Source organism: Mirounga leonina, unplaced genomic scaffold, assembly GCF_011800145.1.
Source record: "Mirounga leonina isolate KUSES-001 unplaced genomic scaffold, KU_Mleo_1.0 Mir_165, whole genome shotgun sequence".
Classification (NCBI taxonomy): Eukaryota; Metazoa; Chordata; class Mammalia; order Carnivora; family Phocidae; genus Mirounga; species Mirounga leonina.
Window position 1 is genome coordinate 40087718 of NW_023270415.1, and position 21603 is coordinate 40109320.

The following is a 21603-nucleotide window of genomic DNA, read 5'->3' on the forward strand; positions in this document are numbered from 1 at the left end:
CCCAACAGTGTTATTACCTATTGGGAAGAGCAAGCATGCAGTGGAGAAAATAAAGCCAGAAATGTTCCCTTCAAAATTCCCCAAACTGGGAGAAAATCTGAAAAGCCCTCTCTATGGAAATATAAAGATAATGGATAAAGATTCTTCCCTAAAAAACCTATTTGGAAGGACTGGTAAAATGATTAATTGAAGTAAATATAAAAAGCAACTAAATATGACCATACACATAGTAGGTATTCCATTAAATTAGTTTAAAAAGTAAGAATAGTCCTTGAAACATATTGTCTGGACTCCAATGGGAAGAAGTTGCCAGTAATTACTAATAATGACTAATTTTCAACAAGCACTTTAATCGCTCCTTATATATTATTGCTATTATTAAGTACCTAACAAGGTTTGTTGGCATAGAACAATGCATTGCCTCAAATTGAAAATAGGCAGTAATTCAATAGAAAAATTTATAGGCAGTGTAGAACCCCCTTAAATTGAATTAGATTCTTAAATATAGTACTTATAGTACCGTTGATGTAAGCTTTTTTAAAGCATTAGGGGAATCAAACAAACAAGGTCTATATTTTTACATAGGGTGTTTTATGTTCAATGCTGCAATATTTATGTTTGGCACTATTCACTCCATGAGAAAATATAGGCTGTGTGTCTTTTATTTGCTTGATAGTTCAGACTCGCTGATACCCAAGGGCTTACTACACCCACAGATTTTGTCACAATACTTATAATCTGAAAAAGGATTTTCACCATTCAAAAGCAAGCCAAGTCTAATTTTGTAATTGTTATATACTGTAAAATGTTATTATTTAGTATGTGTGAAGTACCTAAAAGATCTATCATCAGTCAATATGACATAACATAATCTATTTTACACAGTAAAATTGCTTGCCAGGATCTGCTTCATTTCCAACCGATGGCCAATTTAAAGAGTCTTGTTTCTTTCTTTTTTTTTTTTTTCTGTTTCCTTAGTCTATTATTAAATTTACTATCAAAGCAATCAAGAGAAAATAATCCAGTTCTCCTACACTTATTTAGAACAAATGGATTCTGACTTCATCACTTCAATGAATGTTTTGTCTATGAACTATTTAAATATTCTTTTCTTTGAGGAATTCTGATAGTGCAGGTCTTGAAATAACAATAGTAAAGATCAACTCAGCAATATTATTTCCCAGGGCTATGTCATATACCAATTTTTCTTTCAGAAATAGCAAAAGATGAGAACTTTATCTTGCTTTTGGTTGGAAGAGCTACTGATGTTTATTAGTTGGGAAGTCAGAGACAATAAAGATAGACTACTGCATGGAGGAGACTGTAGCAAAGATCTACTGACAAAACGTCAGAGCCTGAGCAAAGAAGCAAGATGGTTCAAGGCTTTCGGAAAGGAAGAACGTGCATTAGAGTTTTTCCACCAGACTATGCTAGCATTTGTTTACCTGGGGACTATGCCAAGTAAAAGTAGTAGAAAGTAAATTAAGATAAAGATAAAACCAACAACAACAATAATACCCATTATTCACTGAGTACCTATTATATGCCACATGATTTATAGAGTACCTATTATGTACCAAATGCTATTACACAGGAAGAAACTGAAGCTCAGAGAGGTTAAGAACATAGGTTAAGATCACATAGCTCATAAATCATACAACAGCGACTCAAGCCAATTCAAAAGCTACACTTTTTCCACTAAACTGTTATCATCTAAGAAAAAAGCTATGCTCATCAAACTGATCATTTGTATTTCATTTATACAGAAAATTTAAGCTACTTAGAATCTAGTCCACTGTCATTTGCCAGCACTATTTCTGTAGGGAAGAACTACACTAATTTCAGTTCATTCAGGCTGACTCAATGGCATGCATGGATTTATCATTATAAATCCCTCTTATAATTTATCATTATAAATCTAAACATTATAAATACCTCTGTGATTCAAAAAGGCAACTGGTGTTCCATTTTTCCAAGCCATCAAGTTGACTGTTTGCTTCAAAATAAAACATTGCTACATGAGCTGTTGCATGTTGATATTAGCCTTTCTAAAAAGGAATGGAATTAACAACTGCATCAGGTCTTGCGCAAGAATTTGCTTTCTTGATCCTAAGCTAACTTTATGAAAGTTTAGGTCCATTTTATAGATAAGGAATTAAAAGCTCACAGAGAACAAGTCAGTTGCCAAAGAATACAAAATGCCAGTAGTCTAGCACTCTTGAACAGAGTGGTGGTAACACAGATGCAGAAGGAATGAGATAGACCTAGGGTCTAAGTCCTAGAGGTGCTCCTCACCATAAACATTCCAGGCTCTGGATCAGGCACAGGGATACCAAGAAAGAGTAAGTTTTTTTCACTTAACTTGCTCATGATACAGTTTCTTTGATGACTCAGTTCTGTAGCGTGCCATTTGAGACGCATTCTTGAAAGCCATTTCTTCGGCTCTCAGGATGATTTTGTAATCCATCTCATTCCGTATAGAAAATTCCTCCCTGCTTAAAGATGCTGGAGTAAATTGATTCCCTTTTATTGAATTCTTATTGATACCCATGTGAATACAATGGATTAATGAAATTTGTGAATCAGCCCATATCATTTACACCTTAGTATCCCTTAATGTTTTAGACTTTAGGTGTCACAATTCAGGAAAATGCGTGCCCCTGTTGTTTGTTCAATGGAATGTCAGAGGGTTTGACTTTTCTTTAAACTCTGGAAAGAGGGCTAAAGAAAAAATAAATGCACCAGATGCCACGGCCCAGGATAGGACGGCAGCTAATGGATTGTCTGCAGCACTCTTTCTTCTTACTTTACCTCATCTCTTTATCAAGTGTGTAGTGAAAAGAGAAGACCAAGAAAGAGAATGGGGAAAAAAAAAAGTCAATCTTTTCTTTTAATAGAATAAAATTAAAAAAAAAAAAAAAAGGAAAAAAAAAGTACCAGAAGCAGATCACACAGAAAGATTAAATATTGTTTAAAAATTACCTCCTGATGTTATTTCAAGACCTACAAATGGATTATGAACTGAAGTGTGAAACACACTGGAGTTCTAATTTCTCCATCATCTTTGGTTGGCAACAAAGTTTAAACAGAATGAGGAGATGTTTCTCTCCCCCAACTCCTGCTTTTTTATCCTTCTGCTTTTTTTCCAGAGGAAGTCTTAAGTATCTCTCTCTAGCTGGAGACTTACCACTAAACTCCACCCTGTCCCCAGTCACCCAAACCATTTAAACTTGTTGACTTTGTTTTACCCCCAGATGTCGAGACCACATTATTAAATGAAATCGTGTCCAAACTCAACAAAGTAGCAATTCTTTTTACAACATCCCTAAAGAATGGCCATTTAACCTCTGCCTGAATAGTTGTTAATGCTTTTGCTGCCTAATTAATTAAGAGAAGGAATTCAGGTCAGATGTGAAGAATAGTCAGGTATTCTTCCCTAAAAGTAATTAGCCACTTGGTTTTAACATTTATGTTCCTTGAAAACATTATGTTTATTTACACTGTGCTTCCCCCTCTCCCTCCCCAACTCAGGTGTAAACAAAATAACAAAGTGTTAGCCTTTTCTGGTGCATCTGTGAACACAATATTAGCTTCTAACAGCTGAGGACGGCTGGACCTTCACCTTTATTTCCTCAAAATAACAGTTGTCAGATGCATAAATACAAACATATCTATATAATTAAAACCTCAGAAATTAACATATGCAGAGAATCATGTGCCCATACTAAAATATCTTAACACAATTCAATCAATTGATGTTTTAGACTTTTCAAGTTCAAGTGACAGTCAAAGATTTATTCTGATGTAAGTTGATGTCAACCATATGCAACTACAACACAGCTGGGAGCCCTTGAGTGTTGGGTATGCTAGAAAGAAATGAAATCATTTTTCTATATTGGGAGCAGGAGTCACAAACTCAAAAGCCCACAGGGGCCAGGCAGATGACAGAAATGAGGGAAGTGGTGAAGAACTGAGGTCTACTGGGAGGCCTGTGCTCTACCAAAAGGAAGTTCCCACTACTCAAGGTTTTCCCGCTAGCCAGGGTTTTCTGGCAGAAGATGTAGCTCAGTTTTCTAGATTTTTCTATTTTTTTAAGAGAAGCCAGACCACCTTTTTGTATTTAAGGAAATCTTTTTTATTTTTAAGTGTTGGACACTAGCTCAATTAAAAACAAAACAAAACAAAACAAAAACAAACTACTGGTCAAACAAAATATATCTGCAGGCTCATGTGTCTCTAGTTTGGTAGACTTGTTTTAGGCAGATGGGCCACTTTCAGCTTCTTTCCTAAAATTCAGTGTTTATATTCATTTATTTATATACTTAGGCAAAAGTAAGTTATTTCTCTAATGTTTTTAATGTGCTTAGGCTAAATTAGATAGGAAATGCCTTTGAGATGAATTATCTTAAAGCAATGGCTGCTAGGTAAGGTGGAGACACTTCTGCTAGGTTGTAGAGGGGTGGGGGTGGGGCAGGAAGCCAGAATGAAAAGAAATATTTCCTTGTAGAAATTATTGTTCAAGACAGTCTTAGGGTCACCATCCAACAGAAGTTTCTATAATGATGAAATGTTCTATATCTGCTCTGTCAAATATAGCCGCCAGCCACACATGTGGATGGCTATTAAGCATTTGAAATGTGACTAGTACAAGCAAAGAAGAGAATTTTCAATGTTACTTAATTTAAATTAACCAAATTTAACCATATGTGGTTAGTGACTACCGTATTTGACAGTATAGCTCTAGATATACATGTCAGAAGAGAACATCTGGTTCAAAGAGAACACTCCTTTGTGCAACCTTTATTAGATATTGTCAAATTGATTCCCCCCCAAATTTGTTTTACTAATTTATATATGTAAAAGTTATTTGTTTGTTTGTTTTTAAGATTTTATTTATTTATTTGACAGAGAGAGACACAGCGAAAGAGGGAACACAAACGGGGAGTGGGAGAGGGAGAGGCAGGCTTCCCGCTGAGCAGAGAGCCCGAGCCCAATGTGGGCCTCAATCCCAGGACTCTGGGATCATGACCTGAGCCGACGGCAGACGCTTAATGACTGAGCCACCCAGGCACCCCAAAATTATTTGGTTTTTATAATTTATCTTCTTCAACACCTATAGTGGCAAAATTTTAAATTTTGGGTAGTCACATAAGCAATAATGTCAGCTCTTGATTAGTTTACTCTCAATTTTCCTGATTATTAGTGAAGTTTGTCATCTTATAATATCAAACATTTGGGTTTACACTTTGGAATTGTCTATTCATGTACTTTGATCATTTTTCAAGTGAGTTATTTTCTTTCTTTGCTTTTATCTCTCTCTCCTTTCCTTCCTTCTTTACTAATTTGTAGACATAACTTATAAATTCTCAATTTTAATCTTTTGCCAGTTATATGAATCATAAATATCTTCTCCCAGTCTGTGTGTTGTATTTTCACTTTGTTTATCGTGTCTTATCTGATCAGAAGTTTTAAAATTTTAATGCAGTGTGATGTATCTATCACTTACTTTATGGCTTATGCAGTTTGTGCCTTATTAAAGAAATTCCTTCTAAACCATTTATCTGATATTAATATAGCTAGAACAACAATGTTTTCATTAAGGTTTGCCAGATTTAGTAAATAATTATAGGGTACACAGTTAAATAAATTTGACTTTCTGATAAACTATGAACTCTTTTTAGTATGTTTGCTCATGCAATATTTGGGACATACTTATAGTAAAAGGTATTCCTTGTCTATCTGAAATTAAAATTTAACTGGTCATCCTGTGTTTCATCTGGCAACACTATGTTGTTTAGAAAATACCTACTATGTATTTTTCTCTCATTTTTCTTCCAAACTTTCAAGATCCTTATGCATTAGGTGTGTCTTTCATAACTAGCATTTAAATGAGATTTACTTCCTTACCCAACATAAGGATCTGCCTTTCAAAAGGCAAAGTCCATTTACATTTATTGTGACTATTTTCTTTTAATATTTACCATAGTTTTTCCTCTGCTTATTTTTTCTCTTTCTCTGCCTTTTCCTACATTGATTGGGTTTTCTTTATTCTGAGCTTTATACTCTACTGACTTGGATGATATGACTCTATTAACTTTAATTATTGACCTTAATATCTTAAGCAACCTTTTTTTTTTTTGAAGCTATATATATTTTAGAGACATTCATGTTCTTTTGCCATATTTGAATGAAATTTTTCTCATTATTTAAATTCCTTCTTTTTGAGTGTATTTAATGCTTTAAACGTAATCTTTTCTTATAGTCTCTGTTAGGTTGCCCTATTATCTCAACTTTTGAGGAAATCTAATACTTATCTTTCATGTACTTTTATTTCATGTTTCCATGTGCATTCTGTTTCAGACCATTTAATTACCTCTGACTTTTCAGAGCTAATATCTTTTAATATCCCTGAATATTTCTATTTTGCAATGGTATGTTTATTGATGTTACAAATGTATGTTAAAAGTCTACTCTGCTTAAGTAAGAGTTGTGGCTGTTACAAGATGAATGAGGCAGAATCCCTGAGCTCAAGATATTTATAGATGTTATTACCTCATAAAATAATAAACATAAAATACACCTTTTTATATAAGTGCATATATATGAGTATGTGTGTGAATATAGCTTGCTACCTAACATCTATATGTATCTACTGCTTATAAACACACACACACAAATACTTATTCTACTGACCACTGCTATGATGGTGCATTGGTGTGAAAACTGACCATATGCCTGGTACCAGTGGGGGGCCACATGGAGCCACTGACCCATAGTCTTCATAATAAAAAAGTTTGAAAGGCTTATAAACACGGAACAGTCTCACATAACATGACAACAGTGTTTTAAAAGTACTTTCATGTTCCTTCTCTCACTTAACTTTTTCAAAATTCTTACAGGAGTAGGAAAGATATTCTAAACCTCTATATGTAAAGTAGTAATTGAGACACTAAAATGTTTTAAAAAGATTAGTTCAGAAAGTGTTTTTCTGAATCCTGGAAAATGAACTTCTAGGATTCTGTAAACCTCAACTTCAGTTTCAGGCAGTATTTGATTTTTTACTACAAAGTATGGCCTTTTTATTTTACTTTATTCACATTTTAAACATAGCTTAATGAAATAAGTTTATTTTAACCAGAGTTCTGTGTTTTTTTCTTCACAAAGCCTTCCCTGAAACATTAGAATCATGAAGAAAGCCACATCAAAAATAATCTACTCTCCGAACAGAAACTCAACATGACCACATATACCATGTTTAAATTGAACATCAAAGTATATGTTTATGTTTTTAAAATTACAGTAAAATAGCTAACATTTTCTCAGATACATCTCATAGTAAATAGTTCAATGATTTATGTTGCTATTTTAATTAAAATCAATCTTATAGGAAAAAATGACTTAATCATGTGTTTCATACAAGGTTTTTCTGGTTAAATTTCATAACAGAATCCTAACCTCGTGAGCTATGCAACTAAAAGCCATCAAATTGCAGACATGAGGTAGAAGGAAAGAGCAAACTTCTGGGATTCCTTTTATACAGGACCACTGAAGAAAGAATTCTCTTTTTTCTTAATCGGGAAAATGATGCAGATGACCTTTAGAGAAAAAGAAGAAGATAGCAGGAGGGAAAGGATGAAGGGGGGGAAATCGGAGGGGGAGATGAACCATGAGAGACTATGGACTCTGAGAAACAAACTGAGGGTTCTAAAGGAGAGAGGGGTGGGAGGATGGGTTAGCCTGGTGATGGGTATTAAAGAGGGCACGTACTGCATGGAGCACTGGGTGTTATACGCAAACAATGAATCATGGAACACTACATCAAAAGCTAATGATGTAATGTATGGTGATTAACATAATATAATAATAATAATAATAAAGGATATGGATAAAAAGAAGGAAACCTGTTGAAGATAGGCATAGCCACAGAAGCTACTTTGATTAGTCAAATAATGTAATTTATAAGCAAATAAAAGCCATTCTCATTTATCTAATTATAGAAGTGTCTTATCAGGGATTAGTTTGAAAACTTGTCCCTCATCCATATAATACAAACTGAAATCCAGTTGTTGGACATGCTTCTACAAAGATTTAACATATTTGACACTGTTAGAAGTCAGTCTACTGTTGAAATGAGTTACCTGTGTAGGAAAGGAAGGGTGCTATAGCAATTTCCTACTTACTCAATATTACATTGCAAGAGCAGAAATTGGAGAAACACATGGTAGAAATGTCATCTAAACATCTGTGGGTAGTAAAAGCATCTTCCCATTCATTTACTGCACTGTGCTCACTGTCCTAAACACAGCTTAACACATATAAACCACTTAATAGGTATTTACCAAAGAAATGAATGAATGAAGTTTAAGCACCAAAAACTAAATTTTCCTTTTTCACCCTTCCCCCTAAGTTCAGACCAATCCAGGTGGATATGAAATAGACTTTATAAGATTGCACCAGTTGCTACCTAAAGGGCTTGGCATCAAGTTGGCTCCTAGGCATGCTGCAGTGTAGGAATCATACCTCTGTATGATCATCTAAGTTTCTTTCATCACCATCCATAGGGGTCCCAGTGTCCTGGTGACCGTGTCCAAGTTCCCATGCCCTGGGAATCACAACTATTCTGTCTGCCCCAGCTAAATGAATTTAGCATCAGCTGTCTTTGTTTCTTCCTTCTCTTCTTCTTAATAGAATAACATCCCTGTAATTTGGAAACTTAGCTCTCCCTCTTATAGAATCAGCACTCTCTTTTCCTGGGGAGCTGCTCCTCACCCAACTATAATCACTTGGCTTAGTGGAAGTTGCCAATCATATTATTCTTCCATACCCTCCCCAGGCAGTTGAATTTCCAATTGGATTGTGAGGTCGAAACAATCAGAATCTGTCTGTAGAACTTTTTGAAAAATATGCAAAAAGAAATATAAGCCTTTGCTGTGTAAATCCATGAAATATGGGGAATGAGTTTATTGATGATCGAATTTTTATATATGTGAATGGAAGTGGTCTGAAAAAACTAAGATGGTGGGAAAAGCAGATGAGAGAAAGACAGAGAGAAAAAGAGGGGAGAGGAGGAGAAGGAGAAGAAAGAAAAAGACAAGAGAAGAGAAAGATGGGGGGGAATGAAGTTCAAGGTTCCGATTTTCCCTTAAGATTTAACTATATATATCCCTAATCATCCCTTGGTTTTGTGAGGGAAGAAATGGTTCTTTCTGCCCATGTTAATATGATTTTTTGGGCCACTTTCAATCAAATGATGGGGAATGATGATGAGGAACAGTTGGAGGATTAACACCCCCACTTCTGCAACCCACCTGAGGGTTGAGTGCTCTATGCAGTTTTCCAAAGGTCCCTGGCAGGGCCGAGTCCCAGTTGCCCACAGTGGTAATCTGCCCATTAAGAGCCTGTGTGGGCATCATCCTCCTTCTTGTCTCTGTTCTCCACTCCTTACCAGGGCTCCCATTTGTTACCTCCCAAGTAAACTCATTGTGCTCGAATCCCTATTTCAGAGTTTACTGCTGGAAAAGCCAACTAAGGAAAAATAAGAATATTTTTATGTTGCTATTGTTTTCTGATCATAAAAACAATAGACTGAAGGCAATTTGAAAAATAAAGAGGTACAAAGAAGAAAACAAAAACTATTAGAACATAATTATAGTAGATAAAATTATCATTAAAATTTTCATGTATTTCAATCCATATAAACAAATATAAAGTATTTGAATTGTGTTCACTATCCAAGTTTGTATCCCTATACCACTACCAAGATGTATAACTTATCAACAGCTATTTTACTTCTGTATGTCTCAATTTTTTATTAGTAAAATATGTACACACAGACACACAGATACATAGACACACACACACACCAACAGGATTGTTGCAAAGATTAAATGCAATAAAAATGTGAAAGTGTGTAGTGCAAATCAGGTGCCTAATACCCACCATTATTATTCTTTGTTTCAGGGATTTTCTATGAAATAGAAGATCGATCCATGCCTCATCCAGCCTACTTGGTAATCTTTACTCAGACCCACATTTTCTAATACTTAGAAATATAGAGATCAGTGTTTCTCAAATTGTGGTTGAGAAATCATGAACAACAGAATCACATAGGGGGCTTATTAAAAAGGGAAATTCCTACACTCTACTAAATCAGTCTTTGAGAAAGGGCCCTAGAATATGCATTTCAATAAAGCACCTCATGTGACTCTTTTTCTTTCTCAAGAAAGAACTCAAGAAAGCAGTCATTTAGGTGAAGCTAGTAAGTGTGGCCTGGGAGGCCTGACACCCAGCCCGTTTTCCCCATTTTCGAGCCTCAGTTTCCTCCTCCGTGAAATACAGGTGATATCGGTAACCACCTCCGAGGGTTTGGGACGACTGAAGAGGGTCATGATGCAGGCAGAGCAGAATGTGTGGCACTGGGCACAGAGCGAGTGCCCGGTAAATGTTTGGCATCTTCATTATCACCCATCTGCTCCCAGGAAGCACTGGAAATGTACAACCAATAAAACACCCAACAGTGAGGCTGTGGCAGGGTTGGTTACTCAGTGAAACAATATAACTAGAAGATAAATCTTTGACTTAAAATTGGGGTGCCAGAAAATTTACTACACAACTAATCCATTTTTGTTCAGGACAAATGCTAAAAACCAATGGACTACCTAGACAACACCTGGAACTGGTATCTGCCCACATGAATCAAGAGACTGTGCAGTCACCCTGCTTACAATCCAACCTCCGAATTGCAAAGAGCCTGTCTTTGGGATGGAAAATCCCAATATTACACAGTTTGTCATTTTCTGCTGGTGTCTAAAACACGTGATCCCTCTGTTGCCCAAATTGTAGGATAAATCAGGGCTAATACTATGCCTTCCAATTATGCATTAAATTATTTCTATTTACCAGAAGGAGTTACTTTTTAGGTTTGTCTCCTATACATAACAAATAACGTAACAGCATTGCGAAGTAGTTTGTCAGCAGGTCATAATTTAATTTCTGTGGCTGGAGGGCAAGGGATGATGCAGTAGAGAAACATAAATAAATATTTAGGATAGTTAGATTATTTGGACGCTCATTCTGGTGCCGTCACCAACTGGCTGTGTGATCACAGGGAAATCACTAAACTCCACTGTGTCGCAGTTCCATCAGCTGCAAAATGAGAAAAATGCCCCCTGCCCTAAGTCCCTCAGAGACTGGTAATAAGATCAAATGAGATGTCAGTGTAAGTGCTTTGAAAAAGTATGACAAAAGAACACTTATTTTTAGTAAAGGATGGAGCCTCACTTCTTAAACAGAAAGCACCCATATCTCCTTTTAAGCCACCAAATAGAATTGAAAGAGGCAATGTATAATTATAATAAAGCTCAAAAGATCTGGTCTCATGGGCCTCATCTTCCTTGCCCTCCCATTGTTGTGGCAGATGATTAATCATCAGGTTCTTGACTTCCTTCTTTGCTGATTGGCCACCCTAGGGTCGTAGCCACTTTTCAGATCCATCTTTGGGCTTTGCAGCTATGCAGGGCAAAAAGCCTTCCCTAGTGTTAGGGCATGCCAAAGCTGAACCCGGAACCCCCATTAGCCTAATTGACAGCATGACTTTCCCCTGGAGAGAAGAGTGATAATCTAGCTATTTATCTTGTCTGTAGGCTTATCACCACTGCGCTCAGGCAGAGATGTTTAAATATAAAAATGAGGTAAGGCACATTCTTGCCAGGCTATGTGCCATTAAAGCCAGGTTGGGGGTCAGAAGCATGAAAGGGGAGCATCTGGGATTGTGGTCTTCTCTGCTGCCGCTTAATGTCTCAAGCGGCCTTGGAGTACGGGGCTGCCCACGAGGGCACGAAAGGACATCTCTTTGTAATTGGGAGCAGGCTGGAGCTGTGTGGCCACTGCTACCCACGGAGCTGCTGCCTGCAAGCAGCTAGACTGCTGCTTTTCGGCAAGGCAGGAGAGGCCCATTAGAAACACGAAGGGGCAGTTTAATTCTGCAACAAGATGTGTACAAATGTATGCCTCCTATCGAAACCCATGCAACAGCTTCCAAAGTTAATTAAAAGCTAATTTTCTAATGAGGTGGCAACAACATGAAATCAGTATGAGAGCTGCAGCCAGCAGCCGGTGAGGGAACAGGCCACCTCCTTCTTACAGGCTGGAGCATCCTACCTGCATCCATTAATTAGCCTCCAGCCGTATTGTTTTAATACCGGAAACCAGTATAGACTGTCACAAAGATCATAAATTGTTTTGGCGTCGCCAATATATTGTGGATACTTATTTTACAGCAGGACTCTTTCCAGCCATAACACCATAGGCAATGAGCTCCATTCCTGGAAATATTAAATCCAGGGGGCAGTGCCATGGACACTCGGTTATGTCAAGTGACATGGCGTTTTAATCCTTTGGGCAATTGTTAATTGTAAGCCAGACTTGCAATTAGCTTTAATAAATAGAGAGAAAGGGCCTTAAATTAACTGCACTTACATTGGTTTTGCCTCTTGTTTTGATTTCCAACACAGAGCCACACAGGATGACTTGTGGCCATTATCCTAATGATCTGGGTCTCCTGGCCATAGTCAGAGCGTGCCAGACACCTGTGGCCGTTCCTTGGCATCCTTCACAGGGAGTGTATAATGATGTCATGCAAATAGAGGCTGAGAATCTTGAAAAAAATAATAATAACATTTCTACAGAAACTCCAGGTTTCTGGATATTTAAAATGTAACTTGTTTGTTCAGTTCTATCCATAAGTATTTAAAAGACATATGTAAGAGCTCCAACATAATCTAAGAAATAGAATAAAAACTTATTACATAGTCATTCAGTGGTAAGCGGCAGGTAGAAAAATCCACTTTGAATTTTCTGCTTCTACGGGAAGCTTCTTGCTGCCAACTCAATAGAAGAGTCATTTTTTATTTGCTCATCCTCTTGGAAAATAGTATAGAGTTAGGGCTTTTCAGTTAGCTGGTCTCTATATACACTCTTTCTCTCTTATTCTTGGACTCATTTTCTCTCCGTCACAGTCTTGCCTGTCGTTTCTGTCTCTCATTCTTGTATTCATTTCTTATTCTCTCTGTCTCTTGTATTTGTTCATTGTGGCTCTTTCTCTCACTCTTGCTCTCTTATATTCTTACATTCTAGCACTCTCTAGAGTGCTCTAAAACTTAGAGTATGATGTTATGTCTACTTTGTTACCAGTTCAGGAAAACTTTAAGAAATGCCCCTCGCATCTCATTAGCCAACACCAAGTCACAAGTCCATACTTAAATCAATCACCAGAAAAGGGAACAAGACCATATGATTGGATTAGATTAATCAGGACCCATTCCCTGGGGCTGGGGCTGGCCTCACCTCCCCTGGAGCAATGGCTGTGCACAGAAGTGTGGCTACCTGAACAGAACTGGGGTTCTGAAGGAAGGATAAAGGGGAAAATGGCTGCTGGGTCAGCAACCAATCGTGTCTGCTATGCAGATCACAAGGGAAATTTAAAGCATGGCAAACAGAGAGAACAGGATCTGAATAATAGCTCTCAGGATTGTTTCTGGAAAAGTAAGATGAGCAAAGCTGGGCCCTCTGGAGAGCAAGTAGAGTTCCACATTCTGTGAGACTAGGCCCTACCCATGCTAGCAGGTGTGAGGAAAACCTTAACTAGTCCTAGGATGAGTAAGAGTTAGGTGTCATTCTCTTGTTCTTTCAATGGATGTTTGTTAAGTGCTTACTATATGTCTGGCACTTCAGATGACTTATGGCCATGACAACTGAACAAGATAAGGTCCTTACTCTGACAAAACTGACTCTCTGGCAGGAGAAAGAGATGATGAGCAAATTAAACACATCAAGTAATAGATTATGAAGAATCTGAGACTCATAAATAGTAGAGAATTCCTGGTTTAGCATAGGAGTTGGGAGTCTTAGCCAGGCTTGCTGGGAAGGCCTCTCTGAGGAAGCGACAACAAATATAAAGTAGCAATGGGAACTTAGAACAAGCGGAACGTCTGCTGCACGTGCAAAACAGTTAAATGGCTTGTTCCAGAGACTTCTTCACCTGTCTGGGGATTATTTCACTTCCAAAACATTTTCATCACTGTGGTTAAAAAGTCATTACTAAGGACACACCACCTGCTAAGAATTCTGTGTGCTTTATTGATTCATTCAATAAATATTCATGACACACCTACTATGGGCCAGGCACTGGTCTGGACAAGAACTCAGGAACAGCAATTACCAAAACGAATGACATTTCTGGGGTCGGGGAGCTGATGTTCCCATTTAATACTCACCCATTAAAAAACAAACAAACAAACAAACAAACAAGCAATGAAGTAGATCCTAATCACACTTAGCAGATGGGACTACTGTCACTTAGAGTTATTAAATACCTTGACTTTTGCTATTATACACACTGCCTTAAATGAACCAGTAATACAAAACAGCTGTGTTAGAAAACACAGGTGGTAACCAAGTCTTATGAAGGCAGACTTAAAAATATTCAGAGTAAAGACAGGTATAAACTTGTGATGGGAGACCCTACAACAAATATTGTTAAAATTAAGTTACTTATATTAAAATTGTAATTGCCTTGATATAATTGTGGTAATCTTAATGAAAATGAAAATGAGAAACTCTTCAATAATGGTGGTTGTAATCAGAATTTTGTCCACAAGGGTTCATGGACGAAAGTCTTAGATTTATAAATTCCCTGAAATTATAGGAAATTTGGATGGCTAGGTGTACTATTTGAGGAAGGGGTATCCAGAGCTTTCATCAGGTTCCTAAAAGTCTGTTCATTCAAAATGGTATAGAATCATCACTTCAGAAGTCAAATATATCCCCAAAGGAGGCTTTCCAATAGATTTCACTGTACAAGAGTATATTAAAGAAGAACACATAGTACCAGATATTTCTAGAGAATACTATTCATCAGGAAGTCTTAGCCCCTAAATGAACTGAAGTGAGTGAAAATTATTGGACAAATATATAAAAAGTCTCACTTACCTATATTCCAAATAAGAGCAGGGAAGGTCCAGGTTTGCCTGTGGCTCAGGTCCAATTGTACAATGCTGACAGATGACAAGCAGAGAACAGATCTGATAAGGTCTGATGATTTTTCTGCCTTGGTTGTCAAGGAGAGTGATCTTCAGATAGGAAAAGTAGGGCAAATGCTGGTGGGAGGAAATCGAAGTCTGCAATCCATATGAAGTCTGTAAGAATTTCTATGTCTCAATTGCACTGGTCTCTTAGCTTTCAAATATTCCTTATTTAGAACTTCAAAGAAACTTAATATAAGTTCATCCATCTAACTTAGATATCCTTATGGAATCATTAAAATTCGAAATTTTGAAAGACTAGAGGTGGGCAAACTTCACTCTGATGTTCCAAAACAGGTCAGACAACTTGACTGCAGTCAAGGGTAGAGAATGGATTGTTTAAAATGTATTTTTGTGAGTACATAAAATGAAGCCAGGCTCATTTTCTTTTAAGCTAGTGCTTCTCAAATAAAAGATTTTGGAGATGCAAATGCAGTAAACACACTGCATTCCATAGGATGTTTAATAAAATTTCCTATTTGGGAACATTTTTTTCCTAGAGCCAAGTGCAACATGACCTTACCAATGTTAAATATGGGAAGTGGCCGACTGGATGGAAGTGGTGTCACCTACTCAAATATCCGTCTTACTGAAAGCAAAGAGATCTAGAAGCTGAATAAGTATGGTTAAAAGCCGGCCCTGGAATCAGACATTTTTATTTTGAAGATCTAGAACCGTTCTTTCTTTCTTTTTTTTTATTTTTTATTGTTATGTTAATCACCATACATTACATCATTAGTTTTTGATGTAGTGTTCCATGATTCATTGTTTGTGTATAAGACCCAGTGCTCCATGCAGAACGTGCCCTCTTTAATACCCATCACCAGGCTAACCCATCCCCTCACCCCACTCCCCTCTAGAACCCTGTTTGTTTTTCAGAGTCCATCATCTCTCATCTAGAACCATTATTTCTAGATTATGACCTTGAAAAAGTCACTTTACTTTTTGGTTTCAATGTAAAATGGGGATATCAATGTTATCTACCTCCCAGGGTTCTGTGAGGATCAAAGAAAATGATGCCAAAGAAGTGCTTACCAGTAGGCCTAGGCTGGCATAATGCTCAATAAATGGTTGCTTTTGTTGTTATTTTTATTCCTAGCTAATTAAATGTAGTAGTTTTTGGTAGTTATAAACCCAAGCAATGCTCAAGGAAAAGGGGCCCATATAATGGCATAATAAATTTTAGAACTCTTAAAAAAAATTATCATATAAGGGATATTAGTAATAAGTGTAATAAGCCCTAATCTCCTCACATGTTAATATAATGCTCCATTAAAATGTTATTAATAATCATTAATGTTAATTGTATTTCAGAGTGAACTCTGCCAAGGTACTCAGAGAACTGTGAAGGCATACATAATAAATGTCTTAAACATTATAAAAACTTGTGAAATAACAGTATTGATGTACACATAAATGGTTCATTGAAAGTAACTGAAGATAACCACTATAATTTGCATATTTTAAATGCATTTCTATATTTTAGTGTCCAGTTATTCAGCACTGTGAAAAAGATACCTACTTCTCAGTGAATCGTTATCATAACCACCACTCACTGAGATGCTTTGCAACCACAGTATTTTCAACAGGGCAGGAATCCAACAGGACTGAGTTTGCTCAGTCCTTAATTTGGGAGTGTGGTAGGCAATTCTGGAAGCTGTTAACCAAATGACCTTTTCCTATGACTCTACTATGTCATTCTAACATTAGGACATTCCTATTTATTTATTCTGTCTTCAGTCCATTTATTGAGTTTCGGCAATCCAAGGCCAATGTGGGAAAGAAGACATTCGACATGGGGCCAGCCTGCAGGCAAATAATGGGTTTCATAAATAATTCTAATGCTTGATGAGCTGTGGTAAGTGCCTTATGAAAGGGACAGCTGAAGTGCTCTAGGGAGGAAGAGAAAATGCCATTTCAGTTGAATCCTGAAGCACCAGTACTATATAGATCTGTGAGTGAGCAGGCAGTGACAGCAGAGAAAGAACCTGGAAAGTAGATAGAGCACTAGCAAAAAGCAGAGGAGGGAAACACAGGTGAGCATTGGGGAATGAATGAGCTTATTTAGATTTAATTAGATCGGAACAAGGGGTCCATGTAGATTAAAGCCTGAGGAATGCTTATGGACCATAGATCGAACCCCACGGGATACTGAAATTTAAGGCCAGAGAGAGAAAAGGGAAGTCACAGAGGAGGCTACAAAGAATCATGAGGAAAAGTGGAAAAGAAGGATAATGTGTTGTGACAGAGCCAGAAGAAAAGGTGTCAAGAAGAAGAGAGCTTCCAACAATGTCAAATCCCCAGACAGGCAAAGTAAGCACCGAAGAGTGTCCATTGAACTGGACAGTTAGGCCATTATCAGTAATCTCAGCTAGAACAGATATGGAGATATGAGGACCTAAGTCAAAGTGCAATAGGTGGGGAATGAAAGGGAGAGTTAGCAAATGCAGATGAGCCTTGAGAGAGATTGCTTTTATAACACTTGGTTATGAAGAGAAAACTGAAAGCACAATATTAAGGGCTTGGAAGAAGATGCCCACTGTAGACAAAGAGAGGACAGGAGATGGGGATGAGCACGGGGTGAAGTTGGTAGGATGTGAAGCCAACAGAGCTAGACCCTTTGCTGGAAAAGGGAAGAAGAATCAGGTGGGACAGCTAAGCTTCTACGGAAAAGATGTGCCATGTGGAAAATAGAGGAGCAAGAGAACTGAGAAAGCAGGAGTAAGGGAACTGAGAAAGCAGGAAAGCATCCCAAGAAGGATGATCTCAATCTGAGGTCCCTTCGAGTCTTATTTTGTAGATTAACAATCTCTAAAGTAGAGTTGGTGCATCTTAACACATTAAAGATATTTGCTATTCATTTTCTGGGCCACACTGCAGTTTACGCATGTGCTTAATTTTACAAAAATTAGAATCTCTGTAACACTTGGACATTGGAGTGACAATAAAAATTGTTTTTACTACTCAGAATTATAGAGCTTCTCTTGTAGTATAGTACTTATAAGAGCAGTAAAACTTAAGAGATTTTGCATATTTATCTTTTGCAAAAAGATAGATACTCCAAATTTGCTGGCCTTTTCTTTATTAAAATATGTTCTTTGCTCAAATCATAGAAGGCCATGCTCAATTGGTGTTCCTACTTTAGTCCCCACTTTTCTCAGCCTTTCTCCCTGGAGCTTCCTCGTCTTGCTGATTTCTTAATATTGACATGCCTAACGATTTTTCCAACAACCTCTCTTCTCCTTTTAACTCATTCCCTAGGAGATCTCTTCCAATTTTATGACTTAAAATGTCAGCCTACATGACTTCCACGTTTGTATTTCTACCCTGGACTTTGCCTTCAAAACTCGAGTTTTGGATATTCAACCACTTATTCACATCTCCACTTATCTCACATATATTTTTGAACACCTACAGTGTGCCAGGCACTAGTTTCAGCACTTGGAATACATGATTGACCAGACAAAACGAAACAAAACAAAACAAAACAAACAAACAAAAAACTCTGCCCTTATAAACCTTACAATCCAGTGGAGGAAGACTGAAAAATAGATAATACACAGAATAACCAAGTAAAATATGCATAATGTTCAAAAGTGGTAAGTGTTCAATATGAAGAAAAAGGACTATGCTAAATGTCTGGGGGATGCTGGGGGCAGGAGAGGTGGCATCAGGTTGCAATTTGAAATAGGGAAGTTAGGGTAGGCCTCAATGAGAAGGAGACGTTTGAATGAAGATGAGATAGAGGAGGAAGAATGAGTCACAAAGAAAGAACAGTGAGTACAAAGGCCCTCAGGTCAAAGCATGTCTGGTGAAATCAAGACAGGTGTGAGCTGTGGCTGTGCCAGAGGAAGTGGGAGGATGGGGACACTCATTCTCCACCCCTCTACCTTCTTTTCTCCAAAACACTTGTCGTCTCCTGGCATACTGTGTTTATATATTTTTATGTATTTTTTCATTTGTCTATTTCATATTTCTGCTTACCTACTCTTCCAGAATGTGAGCTCTGTGTGGACAGGGACTTTACTCATTTTAGCTCACTACTATATTCCCAGTTGCTAAAAGTGCCTTGCATGTAGTACAAATGCATTAAGTATCTGTTGAGTGAATGAATAAATTAGAAAGAATATGGCAATATGGTAGACCTGTATCTGCCTACATATGCATTCTTTTGATTAAAGACAGCAAAAATGTGGGTGTTGCTGTAGTCACAGGCTATTGAGGTCTGGGAACAAATAAATTACATATTTTTATAAGAATATGAATATACTATAATGCCTAGAAGGCTAAAAGGAAAAGCACAAATATATAAATATTATTAGGGAATGTTTCTGATAATATGATTTGGATTGAGGTTTTTTTTATTAGCTTTCATATTTTTTCTTTAATGCACATATATATTAAAGAAGGATAAAACATATATATCCTAAACCTGTGATATTGCTGTATTGATTTCAACTTTTAAAATAGAAAGAGGAGGTTAGTGTATATTAAAGCTTTGCTTTGGGATCTTATTATAATTTTTGGTTCAGTAGGCTATAATTGTGGTATCCCTCCACAAGCCACAATTTAATGAACCTGAAGCCTCATTTCTAGGACCAAAGAAGATTGGGAAACCTGGAGCTCGATAATGCTGTTTTGTTTCATTAAATGTTCTCACTGTCTGTGTGGAAATAAATGTGACTTGTCCCTGACAGATGATAAAAGGCAGCAGACATCATTAGTGTCCATCACATGACTCCTGACACCTACTGGAGAGAGGGCCTCTGTTTGCTCATGATCAGAGGTAAAATCTTTCTACAGATTGATTTGAAATTGCTTCTTAACTTCAATGTTCAGATCTAGCCATGAAGCCAAGAGTGGCTTCCTATTCCAACCTTAAAAACCTTCTTCTGAGGTTTTAAATCATTTCAGCTCTGTATTTCAGGTTGTTTCAAGGGGCATCAATGTTCACAAAGGAAGAGAGCTCCGTGGAATGCTTTATTAGAATTTCAAAAAAGTGCCATCTCTAGAACTGCTCATTACTAGGAACAACCTGATGCCAAGCAATTTATGATTATTAAAACATATAATTTGCATATAAATTAAATGAATTAATAAATCGCAGCGATTATAATGTGTTATATTTCCTTATTGTTTGCTACTTTAATTTTCACACATGCTAAAATAAAGAACAAACTGTATAAGTTTTCTTTTGTGTTTTTGCAGAGAAGGTATTGAGAAGTATGAATTGGAGAAATTACTCAGTCTCTATTATTTCATGAGAATGTGTCCTCAGATGGGTGTTTCTCTTAAAATCTGGCTTCTTTTTAAGAAATTGAACTATATTTTAGTTGTTTCAGAAGATATTTCTCAACATTTATTCTGAAGTAAGAAATCTTTTTTTAAAAGATCTATAAATAACCCAAATGTTTTACTTTAAATATTATATATAATAATATTTTCTTTTATCAATAAATGATAGTCTTAATAACTAATTAATATTTACTGAGAAACCATTATGTGTACATTAATATACCAAGTACTGTGGTAAAAATCAAAACTACAAGACCCCTCCCCTCAAATTATGGAGTCTGGTTAGGGATATGCAACTTACACACAAAAAATTTAAATTCAAAATATAATAAAACCTGTTGAAAACAAATCCAAGGTGACCTTATACATTTAACCTAGAAAATAGTCAATTTCAAACTCTATTTCCAAGCAAATTCTGGGACTGGATATAATGGTGTCCTTCTGAAACCAAATCTCTCCTCAAGTCTTCCCCAAAATGATTAATATCAAAAATCAGTACAAATAAAATCCCAAATGACTCAAGCCTTTAGCTTTACTAGGAAGTAGAAAATATCATGATTAAGTTATCTTACAGTGTTTATAGAGATATAAACACCACATCCAAATGATCTCTTGAGCCTGTAGATGACAAACATAGGAAAAAAGAAGCTGAAGAGATACCATTAAAAAGTGGAATACACACACAAAGCAAAGACCCCAGAGAAAGAAAGTACAATGCTAAGTGGCAAAATTTGGTGTCTGGTATTTGGTAGTTCACAGTATCAGCTATAGGAAAGAGGTTAGAAAATGAGTTGTATCGCAGAAGTTAGAAGCTTCAAAAAGCATTGCTTCCTGGAGACAATCCTAGAAGTAGAGAAAAGATTATGCCTTTGAGGATGTAGTAGAAGTGAAAAGGAAAAAAGAGGGGAATTCAGAAATAAAAGAGACACAAGGCATGCCAATTCTTGTCTCCCCTACCACTAGGGCATTCATACAAGAAACCGGCCTTACTATACTGACAGAAGGGGGCACTCCTGGACTACAGACTCTACCCCCAAAATGACTAGGAATAGGAAAAAAAAAAAAAATCAAGCTAACTCCATACAAACTTAATGGAAGAAGGAAACAGAAAATTCAATTGAAATACTTCAGTTGTTGAAATGCTCCCTACCAAAGAAGAAAAGAATAAAGAAAAGTCCACAAAACAGAAGAGCACTCTAACACAATTTTTCACTGAATTGATAATCCT